The sequence below is a fragment of the Blennius ocellaris genome (genome assembly GCF_963422515.1).
Source record: "Blennius ocellaris genome assembly, chromosome: 8".
In the NCBI taxonomy this organism is placed as follows: Eukaryota; Metazoa; Chordata; class Actinopteri; order Blenniiformes; family Blenniidae; genus Blennius; species Blennius ocellaris.
Window position 1 is genome coordinate 30,288,428 of NC_137657.1, and position 9,202 is coordinate 30,297,629.

The following is a 9,202-nucleotide window of genomic DNA, read 5'->3' on the forward strand; positions in this document are numbered from 1 at the left end:
TATATCATGTATGATGTCAAACCAGTCTTCAACGTTAGGAACCTCTGTCTTCAACCATTTCCTACATATCCCAATATTACATTTGTGTATTATGTTATGAACCATTAACCAATATACAAAATGGTGTCATTAGTTGTTTGTTTTTTTAATGTGTAAATATTATAGTGCAACTCCAAATGAACTCTGCCCTTTGTTTAAATGTTTATTTTTCATCTGAAAAATGCTTCAGGACAATTGCAAGTGTGCTGCTTTTGACAGTAGGGGGCGCTGTGAGACTCGAGATAGATCAACGAGAGTCTAATCATTTATAGCAGAAGTTAATCTTGTACAACAAGCAACTTCAGCTTGGAGTTGATCGTCGGAGAGGCGTCACCTGGAGATCCATCGACAGACATTTGTCTCTAAAAAACTTCTGCTGGGGCCAAACTGACTGCACAGATTTCGTCCGCCATCATGCCGTTGACGTTCCTATCCACTATTAAATTGGCGCAACCCCTGACATTTGAATAAGTTTTAGTAGTTGAACGTAGACCAGAGTATCACCGGGGGGTCAACTAGACTGTCAGAAGCAAAGATGGTGGGCGAGTTCAGAAGTCAGTCAGACTGACGGGAGCAGCGATGCGATGCACCTTTGCTTACTCTCCCATCAAGTGAAGAAGAGACTCGACTTCCGGTTTTCCAGCAACTCAAACTTGAAATAAAGAATTATGGTCGGATTTTATTTCCACATTTTTGTTAAAGAAATGCATATTGGGAAACGGGATACAACCCGATTTCCGTTTTTCAATTTTTACACCAAAAAGCCTGGGAAAGCGTTGTGGAGCCTCGGGACTCCTGGAGGGCTGCCGAGCAGGACCAGGACCAGGACCAGGACCACTGGAGGAACAAGAGAGCCACACAAGCCCAGCTTCATAGATCAGGCGGCGACGACCTGCAGCCTCTGTGGCAAAGATTGTCGCTCCTGCATCAGACTTCACAGCCACACCAGAATAAGCAACGTCCTGATTTGATTCAACCTGGTGCAGCCCGTCGTTTCATGAGACAGAAGGTGGCCATTGGCGTTGGCAATATACACACACGTACATGTATAAACATATACACATACACAAATGTAGAAATAAATCAGTTTGGCATTCATGCGTGTTGATTCAGACAGTGATCCCCTTTCTCTCTTGGTTCTGAAGTCTAGATTCCTCCTGTAATCAAACTATCAGTAAAAAGATTCTGGATGTTGTCTGGTGGTTCTTTATGTCTTTGATGCCACGGTGGCGTAGTGGTTCGAGCTCTCGCCTCACAGCAGGAAGCACAAATTGAAGAAGAAAACTTGGCATCAGACCGATCATTGTGTTTATTCAACTAATGACGCATAAATGTGGTCATTTAACCACAGACGGTGGTTTGTAGTGTGTCTCAGGTCATTTAACCACAGACGGTGGTTTGGTTGTGGGTGGTTGATTGTGGTTGTGGTTGATTGTAGTTGTGGTTGATTGTGGTTGTGGTTGTGGATGTGGTTGATTGTGGTTGTGGTTGATTGTAGTTGTGGTTGATTGTGGTTGTGGTTGATTGTAGTTGTGGTTGATTGTAGTTGTGGTTGTGGTTGATTGTGGTTGTGGTTGATTGTAGTTGTGGTTGATTGTGATTGTGGTTGTGGTTGATTGTGGTTGTAGTTGATTGTGGTTGTGGTTGATTGTGGTTGATTGTGGTTGTGGTTGATTGTGGTTGTGGTTGATGGTAGTTGTGGTTGATTGTAGTTGATTGTGGTTGTGGTTGATTGTGGTTGTGATTGATTGTAGTTGTGGTTGATTGTGGTTGTGGTTGATTGTAGTTGTGGTTGATTGTGGTTGTGGTTGATTGTAGTTGTGGTTGATTGTGGTTGTGGTTGATTGTAGTTGTGGTTGATTGTAGTTGTGGTTGATTGTGGTTGTGATTGATTGTAGTTGTGGTTGATTGTAGTTGTGGTTGATTGTGGTTGTGGTTGATTGTAGTTGTGGTTGATTGTGGTTGTGGTTGATTGTAGTTGTGGTTGATTGTGGTTGTGGTTGATTGTAGTTGTTGTTGATTGTAGTTGTGGTTGATTGATTTTGGTTGTGGTTGATTGTGGTTGTGGTTGTGGTTGTGGTTGATTGTAGTTGTGGTTGATTATAGTTGATTGTGGTTGTGGTTGATTGTAGTTGATTGTGGTTGTGGTTGATTGTGGTTGTGGTTGTGATTGTGGTTGATTGTGGTTGATTGTAGTTGTGGTTGATTGTGGTTGTGGTTGATTGTGGTTGTGGTTGATTGTGGTTGTGATTGTGGTTGATTGTAGTTGTGGTTGATTGTGGTTGTGGTTGATTGTGGTTGTGGTTGATTGTAGTTGATTGTGGTTGTGGTTGATTGTGGTTGTGATTGTGGTTGTGGTTGATTGTGGTTGTGGTTGATTGTAGTTGTGGTTGATTGTGGTTGTGGTTGATTGTGGTTGTGATTGTGGTTGTGGTTGATTGTGGTTGTGATTGTGGCTGATTGTAGTTGTGGTTGATTGTAGTTGTGGTTGTGGTTGATTGTGGTTGATTGTAGTTGTGGTTGATTGTGGTTGATTGTGATTGTGGTTGTGGTTGATTGTGGTTGTGGTTGATTGTGGTTGTGGTTGATTGTGGTTGTGGTTGTGGTTGATTGTGGTTGATTGTGATTGTGGTTGATTGTGATTGTGGTTGTGGTTGATTGTGGTTGTGGTTGTGGTTGATTGTGGTTGTGGTTGATTGTGGTTGTGGTTGATTGTGGTTGATTGTGGTTGTGGTTGATTGTGGTTGATTGTGATTGTGGTTGTGGTTGATTGTGGTTGTGGTTGATTGTGGTTGTGATTGATTGTGGTTGTGATTGATTGTGGTTGTGGTTGATTGTGGTTGTGGTTGATTGTGGTTGTGGTTGATTGTGGTTGTGGTTGATTGTGATTGTGGTTGATTGTGGTTGTGGTTGATTGTGGTTGTGGTTGTGGTTGTGGTTGGTTGTGGTTGTGGTTGATTGTGGTTGAGGACTGAAGTCAGTTTGGGTTCCCTTCATAGTTTTCATCCATGTGAATGAAACGGTGAGGCGGGTTTACTTTTATTCTAGTTGAGTTCTTATATGTTGTTACCCAAGAAAACTGAAAGAGGACACAGGACACCCACACATGTCTTGTTTAGCTTTCTTTACTCGCACATGGCGTGCAGCACAGAAAAGAGCATCACATGACGATATCTTCCTGTCGATTGACGTTCTGCCAGGTAACGCCCACCTAGAGCCTACAGCGCCCTCTAGCTACATTCATAGATCTCAGGATATTTCACTTCTTTAGTTAAGAGACTGATGCTGGTTTTATTGTAAGTCAAGGCAAGTGTATTTATAGAGCACCATTCAAAAATGTGGCAATTCAGAGTGATTTACAAAGAAATAAAAACATATGAACCATAATTAAAGCCTAACCTAACCCTAAAGCTTTAAAAGAAATGAAATAAATATATTGAAGAATCTTGATCTCCAAATCAAAGTAGTAGAGTTTATTTATTTATTTCAGATACATTGATGCTGTTTTTATTGTATGTATAGTTTTGTATGAAGTGAACATGAGATGAGTGAGTTAATTGTTTCTACTGCATGTGTCTGTGACAGGGTGGCAACAGGAAGTCAGATGTGAAAGGGTGGTGAAAGGAAGTCTGCAGGAAGGGGGCGGAGTCTATAAAAGGAGTGGTTGGCTGCACTGAGACACCTGAGTGAGAGCAGCTGAGGCCAGTAATTGTTTGGTGTCTCAATTGGTGAGTAAACTTCCAAAACATTTTGTAGTAGTTCAAGGCATGATTTTAAATTGTATGCTCTAAGTATTTCAGCTCAGTGTTAGATTTGATAAATATTTAAAATGTATAATACGTTAGACTTTTCACATCCCAAACACCTGCAGGTCTTCAACTGAGGGAGAGACACTTCCAGTCTGGTAAGGTATCTTATTTTTGGTAGTGTTTTACATGATGTTTGTAAAATGTTCTTTTCGGAAAGTTTTCTTTTATATATTCATGTGCCCCTCTGTACCTCTAACCCTCTGTTTTTTCCTAACTCTATGCATGCACGGAATGCAAGCAATTACGATTACGTGTCGTGTCACAATATACATGGCCAAATTAAAATCATGTGCACATGTATTTTGAAGGTTAGTTGTAAAGCCAATGCATTGGTGTCTATAGTGGGTCACAAACTGACCTTTTTGACTGACTGTGCTGACTTTTGACTTTGACACTGAACTTTTACTTCCTGGTTACCATCGAGACATGCGGCACTGTCTGGTGTATCCGCTGCTGATGGCAGTGATGGTGTGAGAATAAACAATGAAAAAATGGGTGATTGAACTGACTGCTGAGTGGTTTGTGGCTAAATGTGAAAGGCTGCAAACGGTCAGAAAGCCTAAGCTGGACCTAGCAGTGAGCATCCAAGGTTTCACATCAAACAACTAATCAATGGTCTGACATGGCTGGTTTGGTGGTGCAGTGATGCCAAATGCATCCACGAACATTTGTTGGGGTTCATGTCACCTGATTAAAAAAGCAAAAGCCTGAATCTTGGTTCAAACCAAAAATGGTGTTCAAGAACTGCGTTTGAGGGGGAAACTTCATTGTTTTTCAAACAATGAAGTACATAATTAAAATGATGGTCTTTCCAATGTTGTGTAAATCATCAATAAGTAAAAGTGTAAAATCCAGCATGTTTCATTTCTAACCCTGGACATGGACACAAACGGAGGATGTGAGAATGAAGGAAAATGTCCAATGGAGTGAATCTCCTCAACCATCCAGTCATGACCACATGGAGGAAAAGGGAAGCAGACCAACAATTTTCACCCCAGGCATGTGGACATAAAGGAGTTGGAGAGGACTGGTGTATCCCATCCATTCTTCCGTGAGAGTGAAAACAACTTGGAAGTGACATCATGGGAACTTTTGCTTTCTCAGACCCAGGAATTTAGTCCATCTTCTGCTCTGGCCATCTAATGCACTGGAGTGAAATCTTCATTTTAACCATGGGGTGGGAGGCAGTGATTCCACGCTGCTCAACTGGTTTGGAGGTGGCTGGTTTGGGCAGTAAGAACTTCTGTCCTGTTCAAGAGGTTCTGAAACAGGAGAAATATGCAGATCAACACTGAAAGCATGGCGACATCAGAGGAGCCAGCAAAATGGCCAAATGTATCAAAGATTCAAATTCCTTGCATCAAGGCAGGTGTTGATCTCATGAGTGGTGCAGTGAAACCTAAGGAATTGGAACCTTGGGAGGTCATCAGTTCCGTATCTTGATGTGTATTTTGATGGTGACTGTAGGAACTTTATCATGCAATATTTTTTTTACTGCTGTCACATGGGTGTTGCCGATGTGGGTTGATTGGAAGGTTTATATTGTCCTGTGTGGCAGAGGTAAAGGAGGGTGACTTGGGATTGAGTATTTTTGTTGAATGTATCATTGTATCTCCATACAGCATCACTGTATATTCAAATATCCATATTGTCCGTAACTAAAACTTCAGTGAGAAATATGTTGTTCCTTCTCTGCCTGACAATCCAAATAAACCTGTACACTGTGAAGAACACAAGTGGGGTGTTCTGTGGAACGAGTCAGCGGTGCAGAATTCCAACTTCAGCCTCTGACTTTTTTTTGGTTAGAAGTCGCGACGGTGACAATGTTGTAAAAACTCTCAAGTCTGTTCTTCAGGTGTCGTCAGCCAATGATTTTGAGCCAGGTGAGTGTTTCTACTGGATATGTATTTCAATGGTGATATTGTGACTCAATTCCTTTTCTGTTCTCCAGGTGTCGTCATGCTAATGGCAAACAATTTCGAGTTGGTGTTTAAAACATGGAGCTTAAAGGCTTTGGAGTCAGGTGAGTTTCTACTGGATGTGTATTTCAATAATATATTGACTAAACATTTATTCTGTTCTCTAGGTGACATCAGCCTAATGGCCAATGATTTAGAGCCACATGTTTCTCTTGGACATCAAGGCCAAACGGCTTGGAGCCAGGTGAGTGTTCCAATTAGATGTACATTTCAATGGTGAGAGTATCTTTGTAAAAATGTTTTTCTCCAGGTGACATTGGCCTAATGGCCAACAGTTTGGAGCCAGGTGAGTGTTTCTACTGGAGGTGTGTTTCAATGATATTTGACTTAATTATTTTCTCCAGGTGACATCAGCTGAAAGGCCAATGCTATTCAGCCAGGTGTGTTTTTATACTGCATGTCAAGGCCAAATACTTGAGAGCCAGGTGAGTGTTTCTGCTGGATGTGTATTTTAACTTGCAGTATTTTCTGTTCTTCAGGTGTCACCAGACCAATGGCCGACCGTTTGGAGCCAGGTGAGTGTTTCTACTGGAGGTGTATTTTAACTTGCAGTATTTTCTGTTCTTCAGGTGTCACCAGACCAATGGCCGACCGTTTGGAGCCAGGTGAGTGTTTCTACTGGAGGTAGAGGCTAAATGCTTCAGAGCCAGGTGAGTGTTTCTACTGGAGGTAGAGGCTAAATGCTTCAGAGCCAGGTGAGTGTTTCTACTGGATATACATTTAAATGGTTTAGAATTTGACTTAATTCCTTTTCTGTTCTTCAGGTGACATCAGTCTAATGGCCAATGATTTGGAGTCAGGTGAATGGTTCTACTGGCGGTGGAGGCCAAATGCTTTGGAGCCGGGTGAGTCGATCTACTAGATGTTTTTTTCAATGGTCACAGCATTTTGATATACATCTTTCACTTCTCCTCCTATGCTGGGCTTTGGAGTTGGAGTAGTGTTGGACTGGAAAATCACTGCATGCATGGTGTCCAAAGCAAGGAGGGAGAATTGTGAGTAGCATCACACAATACAAATAAAAATCATATGCACTTGTATTTTGAAGGATAGTTGTTAATCCAATGCATTGGTTGCTGTAGCAAGTTACAAATGGACCTTTTCAACTGACTTGACACTGAACTTTTACTTCCTTGTTACCATGGAGGCATGCAGCGCTATGTCTAATGTCCCTATTGACTCTGGTGTGTCCATCGCTGATGGTGTGGGAATAAACACTGAGAAAACAAATGATTCAACTGACTGCTGAGGGGTTTGTGGCTAAATGTGAATGGCTAAGCTGAACCTAGCAGGCAGCATAGGGGATGGCATCCAAGGTTTCATGTCAAACAAACTGTTAAAAAGAAAATGGTGATGGAACTGGTTTGGGTGTGCAATGATGCTACATGCGTGTGTGAAAGTTTGTTGGGTTTCATTTCCCCCGATTAAAAAGAGAACTTGAAAGTTGTTTGAAAGCTAAAAATAGTGTTTAACAAGCACTGTTTGAGGTGCAACTGGGTTTCAAACAATGAAGGTGACGCACATAATTATGGTGTTTCAAATGTTGACAAATAATCAATGGGTAAAAGTGTAAAATGAGGCACTTCTGCTGCATTAAGAGCAGAAGCAGAAAACGCTGCATGCATTTCTCATGCTGCATTTCTAAATGAAAGGCATGCTTTGGAGGAGCAGGAAAAATAACTAAGGTGGAAGTGCTGCTTGACTTGGAAGCTAACCTTACTGCAACAACTGCAAAATGATCCGTCAAATGCCAGAGATACTGGATGTTCCCAAACCTCTTAAAAAGTGACAAGCTATAATTTGAAGAAGTAAAATTACATCTGTCAGAGCCTTAAATCCAGCAACTCAACCTTGGAAATTCCTGGGCATGGAGGACGCAAACTGTCACACAAACAGGAGGATGTGTCAATGAAGGAAAATGTCCAATGGCGTAAATATCCTCAACCATCCAGTCCTGACCACATGGAGGGAAAGGAAAGCAGGACAACAATTTTCATCCCATCCATTCTTCCGTGAGAGAAGGAAACTTGGATGGGAACTTTTGCCTTCTCTGACTCGGGAAGCTTGTCCACATTTTGCTCTGGTCATCTAATGCAGAAGGTGAACATCACTGGAGTGAAATCTTCATTTTCACCATGGGGTGGGAGGCAGTCATTCAAGGCTGCTTCTAAACTGGTTTGCAAATGGCTGGTTTGGGCAGCAATAACTTCTGTCCTGTTCAAGAGGTTCTGAAACGGGAGAATATGCAGGTTATCAGTGAAAGCATGGTGACGCCAGATGGGCTGGCAAAATGGCCAAATGTATCAAAGATTAAAATTCCATGTATCAAGGCAGGTGTTGTCCTGCTGAGTGGTGCAGAGATGCCTAAGGCATTGGAACCTTAGGTCATCAGGTGCGAGTGCATCTCCTGGATGTGTATTTGGATGACTGTAGGAACTCTATCCTGCAATGCCTTTTTGCTAGTGTCACTTGTGGGTTGTCTGGAAGGTTTTATTTTATCCTATGTGGTAGAGAAGGGAGGGGAATTGGGGTTGCATATTTTTGAACATATTGTATCATATATTCATATCATCATAACTTCTTCAGTGAGACATTTTTTTTAAGTCACTACAATGACAATGTTTTAAAATGTTTCTCCCAAGTCTTTAGGTAATAAACCTAATGGCCATGTGGGTGTTTCTCTTAGAAATCAAGGTCAAGCGGTCTGGAGTCAGGTGAGTGTTTCTACTGGATGTTTATTTCAATGATGATCTATTGACTAAACCTTTATTCTGTTCTCTAGGTGACATCAGCCTCACGACCAATGATTTAGAGCCACATGGATGTTTCTCATGGACATCAAGGCCAAACAGTTTGGAGCCAGGTGAGTGTTTCTACTAGATCAGTATTTCAATGGTGACAGCATGTTGGCTTACATATTTTACTTCTCATCCTATGCTGGGCTTTGTAGTTGGTGTGGAGCTGTTGGAGTGTTCTTGGAGCTGCGTTGGACTTGGAAATCACTGCATGCATGGCGCCCAACGCAAGGAGGTAGATTTCCATGTAGCGTCACACAATACATGTCTAAATAAAAATCATATGCACTTGTATTTTGAAGAATAGTTGTTAATCCAATGCATTGGTTGCTGTAGCAAGTTGCAGGACTTTTTGACACTGAACTTTTACTTCCCGGTTACCATGGAGACATGCAGCGCTATGATTGATGTCCCCATTGACTCTGGTGTCTGCTGCTGATGGCAGTGATGGTGTGGGAATAAACAATAAAAAAAACTAATGATTCAACTGACTGCTTAAGGTTTGTGGCTAAATGTGAAGGGCTGAAAACTGTCCAAGGCTAACCCTAACCTAGCAGCCAGCATAGGGGATGGCATCCAA